At 42.1% G+C, this 13665-nt stretch overlaps 1 protein-coding gene across 1 annotated transcript in view; it reads right to left on the reverse strand.

Annotated features, from left to right (window-relative positions):
* LOC109881685 (5-hydroxytryptamine receptor 2C) overlaps nucleotides 1-11247 on the reverse strand; it is a 281372-nt gene extending 270125 nt beyond the window's left edge. Inside the window, exon 1 of the mRNA XM_031791781.1 lies at nucleotides 10867-11247. The gene's annotated coding sequence lies outside the window, so the exon portion shown is untranslated. The remainder of the gene's footprint in view (nucleotides 1-10866) is intronic.
* Between the last annotated feature and the right edge of the window lie 2418 nt (nucleotides 11248-13665).

Here is a 13665-nt window from a genome sequence, read left to right on the forward strand (position 1 = left end):
AAAGTACATTTAGTTTGTAGATAGAAAGTGAGATTATAATATCTACCAAAAAAAAACAATTTACAAGGGATAAGACATGGGATAAGACACGGGATAAGACATGTGATAAGACACGGGATAAAACAAAGAAAAAGACTGCTAAGCCATCTGCTGAATTCTCTCTCCTCATGGATGAAGTTCAAATGTAACTTTTGCATTATTAAGGCGGGGTAACTTCCTTCTTGGGACATTATATTTGGGACTTTTTGCATCTCGGATCCGATTATTTTTTATTATTAAAATATATATATATATAGATATATAACACATTTCATAATTAATTTGGGGAGCTTTGGGGGGCAAGATAATATTGCTGGAGATTTGGCCTGCGGGCTGCCAGTTGGGGAACACTGTTTTAGACGGAAATGCCCATAAAGGTCCTCCTATCCCTCAATTTAAATCAGAGGGTTAAATCGGGATTGATAATCCCATGTTTCCCATCGTAATCCACACAGATTACCCCTTCAGCCCCTAAGTGTTATTTTGAAACCCAATATTTGACATCACTGCTAGGGAACTGCGCAAATGGCCCAATTGGACAAACACAACGCACGCAAGTACACAACGCACACAAGTATACAACCTTTCCCAGGCTGATGATCAGATGGGTATTGCCATTTGTTTGACCTTGTTGAGTCAAATGATGTCATAGAGACTCTTCTGTATGTGCATACCTTTCTCTCTCTCTGTCTCTCTCTGTCTCTCTCTGTCTCTTGCTCTGTCTCTCTCTCCCGCCCTCACTCAGGTAGAATGTAAGTGGTGTGTGTGTGTCTCTCTCTCTCCCTCTCTCAGGTAGAATGTATGTGGTGTGTGTGTGTCTCTCTCTCTCCCTCTCTCAGGTAGAATGTATGTGGTGTGTGTGTGTCTCTCTCTCTCCCTCTCTCAGGTAGAATGTATGTGGTGTGTGTGTGTCTCTCTCTCTCCCTCTCTCAGGTAGAATGTATGTGGTGTGTGTGTGTGTCTCTCTCTCTCCCTCTCTCAGGTAGAATGTATGTGGTGTGTGTGTCTCTCTCTCTCCCTCTCTCAGGTAGAATGTATGTGGTGTGTGTGTAATAATGCTGTGTTATATTGTATTAAAAAACATATAGAGCCTGGATATGGGGAAGGAATGTTCTATGTGCCAAGAACAATTGCTATTACTGGGTAGCGGCAGCAGGTTTGTGTGTGTGTGTGTGTGTGCCTCGCTTGTCAGAGGAACATGTGGTTGATAGTTCAACCTGCCACCCCTATATGACTGTGTAATAATGGAGACAGGTATTTGGAACGCCCCTATATGACTGTGTAATAATGGAGACAGGTACTTGGAACACCCCTATATGGACTGTGAGTAATAATGGAGACAGGTACTTGGAACACCCCTATATGACTGTGTAATAATGGAGACAGGTGGTTGGAACACCCCTATATGACTGTGAGTAATAATGGAGACAGGTGGTTGGAACACCCCTATATGACTGTGAGAAATAATGGAGACAGGTATTTGGAACACCCCTATATGACTGTGAGTAATAATGGAGACAGGTGGTTGGAACACCCCTATATGACTGTGAGAAATAATGGAGACAGGTGGTTGGAACACCCCTATATGACTGTGAGAAATAATGGAGACAGGTATTTGGAACACCCCTATATGACTGTGTAATAATGGAGACAGGTACTTGGAACACCCCTATATGACTGTGTAATAATGGAGACAGGTACTTGGAACACCCCTATATGACTGTGTAATAATGGAGACAGGTGGTTGGAACACCCCTATATGACTGTGTAATAATGGAGACAGGTACTTTGAACACCCCTATATGACAGTGTAATAATGGAGACAGGTACTTGGAACACCCCTATATGACAGTGTAATAATGGAGGCAGGTACTTGGAACACCCCTATATGACAGTGTAATAATGGAGACAGGTACTTGGAACACCCCTATATGACTGTGAGTAATAATGGAAAAAGGTACTTGGAACACCCCTATATGACTGTGAGTAATAATGGAGACAGGTACTTGGAACACCCCTATATAACAGTGTAATAATGGAGACAGGTACTTGGAACACCCCTATATGACTGTGAGTAATAATGGAGACAGGTACTTGGAACACCCCTATATGACTGTGTAATAATGGAGACAGGTACTTGAAACACCCCTATATGACTGTGAGTAATAATGGAAACAGGTACTTGGAACACCAGCTCCCCCTTTACAGGTCATCAGACAACGCACACAGAAACCACACAATCACACTGTAATCCTGTCTCTCTCTTTCTCCATCACCCTCTCTCTCTCACTCTCTTTCTCTCTCTTTCTCCATCACTCTTTCTCCATCACTCTCTCTCTCTCTTTCTTTCTCCATCACTCTTTCTCTCAATCTCTCTCACTCTCTCTTTCTCCATCACTCTCATTTTCTCCATTAATCTCTCTCTCAATTTCTCTTTCTCCATCACCCTCTCTCTCTCTTTCTTTCTTTCTCCATCACTCTCTCTCTCAATCTCTCTCACTCTCTTTCTCCACTCTTTTTTTCTCCATCACTCTCTCTCTCTCAATATCTCTCTCTCACTCTCTTTCTCCATCACTCTTTCTCTCTTTCTCCATCACTCTTTCTCTCTTTCTCCATCACTCTCTCTCTCTTTCTCCATCACTCTCTCTCTCTTTCTCCATCACTCTCTCTCTCCCTCTTTCTCTCTCTATCATACTCTCCCTTCGTTTCGCACTCTGCCTCTACCTCTCCCCTCCATAATGGCCGTTCATTAAATCAATCTTTGACTTGGTCCCAAATGGCACCCTATGATTTATGTAGTCATAGACACCCTACATATTGTAGTTTGGTCAAACGCAGTGGACTACGTAGGGAATAGGGTGCCATTTTGGAGGTATCCTTTGACTCATGTCCAACACAGCTAATCCTAAGCCATGTAGGGACATAGTGTTTGACTTCAACCTCTCAACTCTATGCTTGTAAAATCATGTTAGGACTGAAACTAGAAACTAGGCTACATTGCCTAAACCCAGTTTAACCTATCTATCTAGCGGTAGTCAAAGCAATTTGAGATAGAGGGTGATGGGGGGGGGTAATCCTATAGCTGACCAATGGGTACAGTACACATACACACACAAACAGATGCTCTCTTTCTCTCTTAATGTACAAAAAAACCCCGCTAAAATCTATTCAAGGAAAAACGATTTCCTCCTCTCTAATACAAATCAGCCAAATCCAAAAACTTTCAGCATTTCCACTTTGTTAAATTACACCACTTAAAACCCTCACTGGGCGAAAAGGGTCCATATCAGGAGATATCTTCACATGACATGTGTTTGATATTCTACAGAATATTTAGAGTTTTGTGAATATGTACCATATCCTGAAAAAGTCTGAATCCAGATGTGTCTTTTCGACATGATATTGGGATTACTCCGAATATTACACATATTTCCTGTGGCCGGATATGACTCATTCAATATCCTGAGATATGTGACATCCTATTTTCTCTCTTCATGTTGACAAATACTGACTTTATACAGAGCATTCGGAAAGTATTCAGACCCCTTGACTTTTTCCACATTTTGTAACATTTTGTTGCCTTATTCTAAAATTGATTTAACTTTTTTAAAATCCTCAGCAGAATATATCTCATCTGCAATCTACACACAATACCCCATAATGACAATAGTTTTTTTTAATTTCTTGCAAATTTGTTAAACATAAAAAAACAAAAGACCTTATTTACACAAGTATTCAGACCCTTTGCTACGAGACTCAAAATTGAGCTGAGGTGCTTCCTGTTTACATTGATCATCCTTGAGATGTTTATACGACTTGATTGAAGTCTACTTGTGTTAAATTCAATTGAATGGACATGATTTGGAAAGGCACACACCTGTCTATGTAAGGTCACACAGTTGACAGTGCATGTCAGAGCAAAACCCAAGTCATGAGGTTGAAGGAAATGTCTGCAGAGGTCAGACAGGATTGTGTCGAGACACAGATCTGGGGAAGGGGACCAAAACATTTCTGCAGCATTGAAGGTCCCCAAGAATACAGTGGCCTCTATCATTCTTAAATGGAAGAAGTTTGGAACCACAAGACTCTTCCTAGAGCTGGCCGCCCTGCCAAACAATTGGGGGAGAAGGGCCTTCATCAGGGAGGTGACCAGGAATCCGATGGCCACTCTGACAGAGCTCTAGAGTTCCTCTGTGAAGATAGGAGAACCTTTCTGAAGGACAACCGTCTCTGCAGCACTTCACCAATCAGGCCTTTATGGTGGAGTGGCCAGATGGAAGCCACTCCTCAGTAAAAGACACATGACAGCCCGCTTGGAGTTTGCCAAAAGGCACCTAAAGACTCTCGAACCAAGGAAAACAAGATTCTATGATCTGATGAAACCAAGATTGAACTCTTTGGCCTGAATGCCAAGCGTCACGTCTGGAGAAAACCTGGCACCATCCCTACGGTAAAGCATGGTGGTGGCAGCATCATGCTGTGGGGATGTTTTTCAGCTGCAAGGACTGAGCTGCAGGGACTGAGACACCTGAAAATAGCTGTGCATCAACACGCCCCATCCACCCTGACAGAGCTTGAGAGGATATGAATGGGAGAAACTCCCCAAACACAGGTGTGCCAAGCTTGTAGCATCATACCCAAGAAGACTCAAGGCTGTAATCACTGCCAAATGTGCTTCAAAAAAGTTTTGAGTAAAATGTCTGAATACCTATGTAAATGTAATATTTCAGTTTTTCATGTTTAATAAATTTGCAAAAAAGTGTTTTTGCTTTGTCATTATGGGGTATTGTGATGTCATTATGGGGTACTGTGATGTCATTATGAGGTACTGTGATGTCATTATGGGGTATTGTGTTTAGATTGAGGGGAAAACAACGTAATCAATTTTAGAATAAGGCAGTAACAAAACATGGAAAAATCATGGGATCTGAAAACTTTCCGAATGTACCGAATGTACATCACATACGTGTTTTCTCAGCACATTAAACATAGGAAGATCTTGATATGCTTTATGATGTAGGGGAAAATAAGGACAATTTCTGATGTATTTCTGAGTTTTCAGTACATGCTCATTAATTTGACAAATATTTCTTTGATGCCCATATCATTTTTGAATTCCCCCTGGATATCATAGAAGACGATATTCTGTGTTGCCTGTAATAATGCTATTTTTGATCTAGGCTATATAACTGTTTTTTTTTTTTTACGGATTAATTCCTGAAGTTGTTAGTTCGTGTCAGGAGGAGACCAAGGCGCAGCTGACCAGTCACACGCTCCCCACGGTAAGCACGAGGAGTTGGCTCAGGTCTCCAACCGGACTCAGCTAATCTCCTCGTGTGCCTCTCTAATTTCTTTTATTGGGGCTGCCTCTCGGGCTTCCGTGCTAAACGTGTCCCCTCATATCGTCGCCGTTCATCCCGTGCTATCTCCACCTGCCATCATGGTAGGCGATCCTCTCCTGACAATATTTCCTCACACATCCAGGATCCCTTACCGTCCAAAATCTCGTCCCATGTCCATGCTGTCTGCTCCTCCTGAACACGCTGAATTGTCCTTTTATGTTGGGTTCTTCTGTCACATTCGTCATAAGGAGGAGACCAAGGTGCAGCATTGTAAGCGTACATTCTTAATTTATTAAACGAATGAACACTGAAACAAACTAAATACCAATCAACTGAACAAAACGGGAAACTATACATATGAGTGCTAACAGGCAGCTACACATAGACAAGTACCCACAGAATACCCAAGGGAATATGGCTACCTAAATATGGTCCCCAATCAGAGACAACGATAAACAGCTGCCTCTTTTGCCACAACTTTGGAAGTATGATTGGGGTCATTGTTCATTTGGAAGACCCATTTGAGACCAAGCTTTAACTGATGTCTTGAGAAGTTGCTTCAATATATCCACATACTGTTCCTTCCTCATGATGCAATCTATTTTGTGAAGTGCACCAGTCCCTCCTGCAGCAAAGCACCCCCACAACATGAAGCTGCCACCCCTGTGCTTCACGGTAGGGATGGTGTTCTTCAGCTTGCAAGCCTCCCCCTTTCTCCTCCAAACATAACGATGGTCATTATGGCCAAACAGTTCTATTTTTGTTTCATCAGACCAGAGGACATTTCTCCAAAAAGTGAGATCTTTGTTCCCATGTGCAGTTGCAAACTGTAGTCTGGCTTTTATATGCCGGTTTTGAAGCAGGGGCTTCTTCCTCGCTGAGCGGCCTTTCAGGTTATGTCGATATAGGACTCGTTTTACTGTGGATGTAGATACTTTTGTACCTGTTTACTCCTGTAAACCTCTGACCCACTGGAATTGTGATACAGTGAATTATAAGTGAAATAATCTGTCTGTAAACAATTTGTTGGAAAAATTCCTTGTGTCATGCACAAAGTAAATGTCCTAACCGACTTGCCAAAACTGTAGTTTGTTAACAAGAAATGTGTGGAGTGGTTGAAAAACGAGTTTTAATGACTCCAGCCTAAGTGTATGTAAACTTCTGACTTCAACTGTATTCCTCTTGTCCAGATGGGATAGGGCAGTGTGCAGTGCGATGGCGGTTGTGTGGTCTGTGGATCCATTGGGGTGGTATACAAATCGAAGTGGGTCTAGAGTGTCAGGTAAGGTAGAGGTGATATTAACAAGCTTCTCAAAGCACTTCATGATGACAGAAGTGAGTGCTGCGGGCCGATAGTCATTTTGTTCAGTTACATTTGCCTTACGTACAGGAACAATGGTGGACATCTTGAAGCAAGTGGGGAAAGCAGACTGCGATAGGGAGAGGTTTGAATATATCTGTAAACACTCCAGCTAGCTGGTCTGCGCTGAGGATGCGGCTAGGATGCCGTCTGGGCCGGCAACCCTGCGAGTGTAAACACGTTTCAATGTCTTACTCACGTCGGTCACGCAGAATGAGAGCCCACAGTCCTTGGGAGCGGGCCGCGTCGGTGGCACTGTGTTATCCCCAAAGCGGTTGACTCCACTTTGTCTCTGTGCTGATGTTTTGCCTGTTTGATTGCCTTACGGAGGTAATAACTACACTGTTTGCCTTCGACCATATTCCCAGTCACCTTGCCATGGGTAAATGCGGTGGTTCGCACTTTCAGTTCTGCACAAATGCTGCCTTCTATCTACAGTGTCTGGTTTTGGTAGGTTTCAACAGTCACGGTGGGAACAACATCCCCTATACATTTCCTGATGAACTCAGTCACTGTGTCTGTGTATGCGTCAATGTTATTCTCAGAGGCATCCCAGAACATATCCCAGTCCTCCTGATCAAAACAATCTTGAAGCATGGATTCCGATTTGTCAGACCAGCTTTGAATAGACCTTAGCACGGGTACTTCCTGTTTGAGTTTCTGCCTATAGGAAGGGATGAGCAAAATGGAGTCATGATCTGACTTGCCAAATGGAGGGCGGTGGAGGGCCTTGTAGGCATCCCGGAGTTGGAGTAGCAGTGGTTAAGTGTTTTAGCAGCGCGAGTACTATAGTCAATGTGTTGATAGAACTTTGGTAGTGTTTTCCTCAATTTTGCTTTGTTAAAATCCCCAGCAACAATAAATGCAGCCTCAGGATATGTGGTTTACAGTTTGCACAAAGTCCAGTGTGGTTCCTTGAGGGCCGTTGTGGTATCAGCTTAAGGTGGAATATACATGGCTGTGACTATAAACCCGAAGAGAATTCTCTTGGGAGGTAATACGGTCGGTATTTGATTGTGAGATATTCTAGGTCGGGTGAACAAAAAGAGTTTCTGTTCGTTATCACAATCACACCATGAGTAGTTAATCATGAAACATACACCCCTGCCTTTCTCCTCCCCAGAGAGTTCTTTATTCCTGTCTGCACAATGTACTGAGAACCCAGCTGGCTGTATGGACAGGGACAGTATATCTTGAGAGAGCCATGAATCTGTGAAACAAAGCATGTTAGTCCCTGATGTCTCTCTGGAAGGAGATCCTCGCCCTGAGCTCGTCTACTTTATCATCCAGGGACTTGACATTAGCAAGTAATACACTCGGAAGCAGTGGATGGTGTGCACGCCTCCTGAGTCGGACTGGAAGTCCACTCTGAATACCTCTTCTCCGCCGTTGGCATCTTGGAGCAGCCTCTGGGATACATTAATTTGCCCTGGGGGGTACGAACAAAGGATCCAATTCGGGAAAGGCATATTCCTGGTCGTAATGCTGGTGAGTTACTGTAGCTCTGATATCCAAAAGTTATTTCCGGCTGTATGTAATAACACCTCAAAAATTCTGGGCTAATAATGTAAGAAATAAGAAATAACACCCCAAAAAAACTAAATACTGCAAAGTTCCATCGGAGCTAGAAGCAGAGCTGCCATGTCTGTCGGCACCATCGTAGCCTTTAGCTCAGTGCGGATGTTGCCTTTCATCTATTGCTTCTGGTTGGGGTATGTATGTTTGGACACTGTGGGGATGAGGTCGTCGATGCACTTATTAAATAAGACGGTGACTGATGTGGTAAACTCCTCAATGCCATCGGATGAATCCTGGAACATATTCCAGTCTGTGCCAGTGAAACAATCCTGTAACTTAGCATATGCTTCATCGAACCACTTCCGTATTGAGCGTGTCACTGGTACTTCCTGTTTGAGTTATGGTCAGATTTGGAGAATGTGGTTATGGTCAGATTTGGAGAATATGGTTATGGTCAGATTGAGTTATGGTCAGATTTGAGTTATGGTCAGATTTGAGTTATGGTCAGATTTGAGTTATGGTCAGATTTGAGTTTTGGTCAGATTGAGTTATGGTCAGATTTGAGTTATGGTCAGATTTAGAGAATATGGTTATGGTCAGATTTAGAGAATAGGGTAATGGTCAGATTGAGTTATGGTCAGATTGAGTTATGGTCAGATTGAGTTATGGTCAGATTGAGTTATGGTCAGATTGAGTTATGGTCAGATTTGAGTTATGGTCAGATTTAGAGAATATGGTTATGGTCAGATTTAGAGAATAGGGTAATGGTCAGATTGAGTTATGGTCAGATTGAGTTATGGTCAGATTTAGAGAATATGGTTATAGTCAGATTGAGTTATGGTCAGACTGAGTTATGGTCAGATTTAGAGAATAGGGTTATGGTCAGATTTGAGTTATGGTCAGACTGAGTTATGGTCAGATTTAGAGAATATGGTTATGGTCAGATTTGCCAAATGGAGGGCGAGGGAGAGCTTTGTGTGTGTTTCTGTGTTTGGAGTGAAGGTGATCCTCACAGTAACTGGCTGCCAGATACCGTAAAAACAATAGTGTATTGGTCTGTGTTTATATGTACTGCCGTGTGTCTATCACAGTAAACAGAAATCTAATTTCCAATGGAAGTGTACTCCAGAGTGTGTGTGTGTGTGTGTACATGTGTACGTATGTGTGTGTGTGTGGACTGGATTGGGTCTCTATCCTATAGTAAATAGGATTAGACTGAAGAAGGTATTATTAGCCATCATAATCCACAAATGTATTATTTTCAACAGATGAAAATGAAAATAGACCAAAGATTTACATTACTCAAATATAATCTCCCACCCCCATATCATGCAAACATAGGACTATAAAAATCTCATTTATTTGCATCATGTTATCAGCACACACAGCACACTACGGTCATTTCAGATAAGTGATTTAGTGAAATATAAACTCAACCCCTTGCCACACCAAAAAAAGCTTTAAAAAAACACACACACACACACACACACACACACACACACACACACACACACACGCACACGCACACACGCACACGCACACGCACGCACACGCACACGCACACGCACACGCACGCACACACACACACACACACACGCACACACACACACACACATACACACACACACACACACACACACACATGCACACACACACGCACATCTGTGTCAAACAAATTATATTGCATCATGCATCTGCACACACAGCACACTAAATGGTAATTCATAGTGTCATTTAGCAGTTTTCTCAGCAACATAAACTAAGGAAGAACAGTAGGTGATGCTAATTTGACTGGAACAAGCCGACCACAAACAAATCAGTAGGCTATTATAGTCCAGTACAGTCTGGCTGTGTGTGTGTGTGTGTGTGTGTGTGTGTGTGTGTGTGTGTGTGTGTGTGTGTGTGTGTGTGTGTGTGTGTGTGTGTGTGTGTGTGTGTGTGTGTGTGTGTGTGTGTGTGTGTGTGTGTGTGTGTGTGTGTGTGTGTGTGTGTGTGTGTGTGTGTGTGCGCGTGTCAAAATGACATGACAGCTGGATTCACATCTAATCATTGAATAACGCTCACCTTGAATCAATCAATCAAACAAACCAGATGACAGACTAATTGCCAACGTTTACATTCATAAATGAACTATAACAGTTTAGAACCACTCTGAAATTACAGCTATGATCTGTCTGTCAGCGCGTATGAGTGCCCACACCCTGATCCACCCCATTCACATTTTCATACCCTCAACAGTCATTAACCGTCATTACGGCTATGCGTAAAAATGGCAATTACGCGCAGAAGAGGGTACAGCTGTGTAGCATTTCAGACGCGGGAATTCTTCTATCTAGATATTTTTGGTGAACTTTCCTGTCTTGACATAGAGGATATCGCTAGCAAAACCGCGAGACTGGTCCACGGTTTAATAGCCTGTAATAAAATAAACACTTATCTGAGATTCAATACCACTGTGTCAAAACAAGCGTGTCTGACAAAGCTACAAGTGTATTCCAAATGCCACCAATAATAATTGCAAGATCAAATATTATTACCACAGAGGTGTTATTACCATGTAGTCAAAAAATATATAACTTTATGCCTTTATAAAGCAGTTCCACTTACCCATAAACTGATCCTTTCTCTCAATCACGTCCTTTTCTTTCTTCCCTCTTGTCTTTATCCAACTGCTGTTTTGTTTCTCCGTCGTTGTGTCCTTGCTTGTCGACGGTTCGTTCGGAATTCCACTCAACTCAAAGTCCTTTTCATAGCGCAATATGCGTTTTCCTCTGCCCTGTCTCGGACCTAGACTGAAAAGACTCCGAAATTAAACGGTATCCGGTAAAAGCACTCTCCTCCTCCGCCGTCGCAGCAACCCGTATGCAAGTCACACACTGTCCGACAAGCAAGCACAGCCGGTTAGGGTTTGTGGTTAGGGCTACAGCGTTGGCATGACTCCAGCACCAGCGCTAGAGCGAGACCGTCCGTTGGAGCTCTCTCTCGCCTGAATCTTATTCTCGTGGCACGCGCGCATGATTTGTCGCGCGCTTTGCCAACCAAGAGTTGAATTTCCGCCCTGTCCTGGTTTTGGGGTCCCGCACTGTGACAATCATGCAATACTGGGCGGTACCAAAATGTAGCTTACTTTAGTTTCCCCACACCTGTGTCAAAGAAACAACATTTATAAAACTCCGTGTTTATGTCCTGCAGCCTATGACGCGTTGACAAAACATTTTTAATATGTTAATGTTAATGTTAACATAATGAAATATTGTATTCTTAACCACCTTTCAAATCAAATCCAATTGTATTTGTCACATACACATGGTTAGCAGATGTTAATGCGAGTGTAGCGAAATGCTCTCAAATAGACTACTGTGGGCTACGAGATAATAAAATCAGCAAATTAAACTGTCGTTTTTTAAACTGTGATAGGTAGCCTATCAGTAGCTTGTCATGTACTAACACAGCTACGACCCCTATGTGTACATAATAACAAGTTTATTACAGTAATGACAACCTTGCCTATTTCCTGATGGTAATCGATACTAATTTGTAATTTATAATGATCATGGGCTGTATGCTGCAACAAGGTTTCACAGTCACATCAGATCACAGTTACATCAGAATTGGACGTTCAACCATGTTCCGTCTTTCCTATAGCCTGCTTCACGCATGACACTACACATACATGCACATGCAAGCCAGACAGATTGGAGCGATTATGAAATCGGTTTTGAGCTATCTTTGATAGACATAGTCCTTATCTCTGTTCTGGGCTGTAGGCCTGTGCAGTGAGGTGAAACAGTAGCAGAGAGACATGCAATGTCTAGAGCTGCTATTCCTTACGATAGATCCACATGGTAAAGAGTGATGTCTGTTATTATAGAGCTGCTATTTCTTACGATAGATCCACATGGTAAAGAGTGATGTCTGTTATTATAGAGCTGCTATTTCTTACGATAGATCCACATGGTAAAGAGTGATGTCTGTTATTATAGAGCTGCTATTTCTTACGATAGATCCACATGGTAAAGAGTGATGTCTGTTATTATAGAGCTGCTATTTCTTACGATAGATCCACATGGTAAAGAGTGATGTCTGTTATTCATTCAGTATTCCACTTATTGATTTATTATTATTGTATTTTATTGTGTATTTATTTTATTATTTTTCTCTAGCTGCAAAATTATGTAAAGTTGAGTGCTTTAAACGTTATGTTTGTCACACAAAACAATGGATATTTGGTGACCTCTGTTGGGTCCTTGACTAGCCTAGGCGACATGTACATGTGTCATAACGTCATAACTACACACACACACCTTCCAGCCTTAATGGACTTCAATCAATCATCCCGCCAGTTAGCTCTCCCTTTGATCAATAGATGCGTGTTCGCATAGGACAAGCTTATCCTTGCCTGGTTATCGGTTATACCAGACTGAAATGTGTGTGTGTGTATATGTGTCTATTATGTGTGTGTGTGTGTGTGTGTGTGTGTGTGTGTGTGTGTGTGTGTGTGTGTGTGTGTGTGTGTGTGTGTGTGTGTGTGTGTGTGTGTGTGTGAGTGCGCGAGCGCGAGTGTCGAAATAGGAGAAACTTACTCTAGCCTGGATAAACCAGACTGATCTGTACTAAAATCAGTCTAGATGCCAAGCTAAGCTCATCCAGCAGTCCAGTGTTTCCCAATTTGATTTCTATATGCGGTCCCGTTTTCTTCACGGCACATCGTGTACATTTTGCTAATGGATGTTATAATAAAGAACACAGGCCACTCGTTCGTTTCTAATTTGGGGAAGCGTACACTTTATCCTACCATTTCTACCTATATGCGCATTTTCGTGGAACAGTTTCACTCTGATTATAACGTTTTCGTTTAAAAAAAAAATATTGTCACGTGGTAAATTATAAAAATATTATTTAAAATTATATCTAAAAGGTACAATTCAACTAATGCTCGCCAGCCTTTGCCACATGGAAACATTGATAGCCTACACCGTGATCCATTGGCGGATAAAGAAATTGGCACATGGAACTCAGAGATAGCCTATAGGCCAATTCAGCAGTAGGCCTTTAACTTCTATAGTCAACTAAGTAAAATACATAGTCCTAAATCTGACTAATAAAAACAGTAGATCATACCCTGATGAAATCACATTATTCTCACTACTCCGCCGATCTGCCTCCCTTTCTATTTGTCTTGATTTGAGCAATCTAGTGAAGTTCAACATTGTATCACTCTCCTGAGTGGCGCAGCGGTCTATGGCACTCATCACTCCAAACAAAAGACAGTAAAATAATTGACAAAATTCCTAAACGATGGTTATGAAATAAATCAACACTTGTTTCTCACAAGTGTAGCAGGTTGTGAAATCTGCAAACAGTGTTTCCACTCTGAGGATGAGAACAGTAAACGACTGTAATACA

Source organism: Oncorhynchus kisutch, linkage group LG16 (assembly GCF_002021735.2).
Source record: "Oncorhynchus kisutch isolate 150728-3 linkage group LG16, Okis_V2, whole genome shotgun sequence".
Lineage (NCBI taxonomy): Eukaryota > Metazoa > Chordata > Actinopteri > Salmoniformes > Salmonidae > Oncorhynchus > Oncorhynchus kisutch.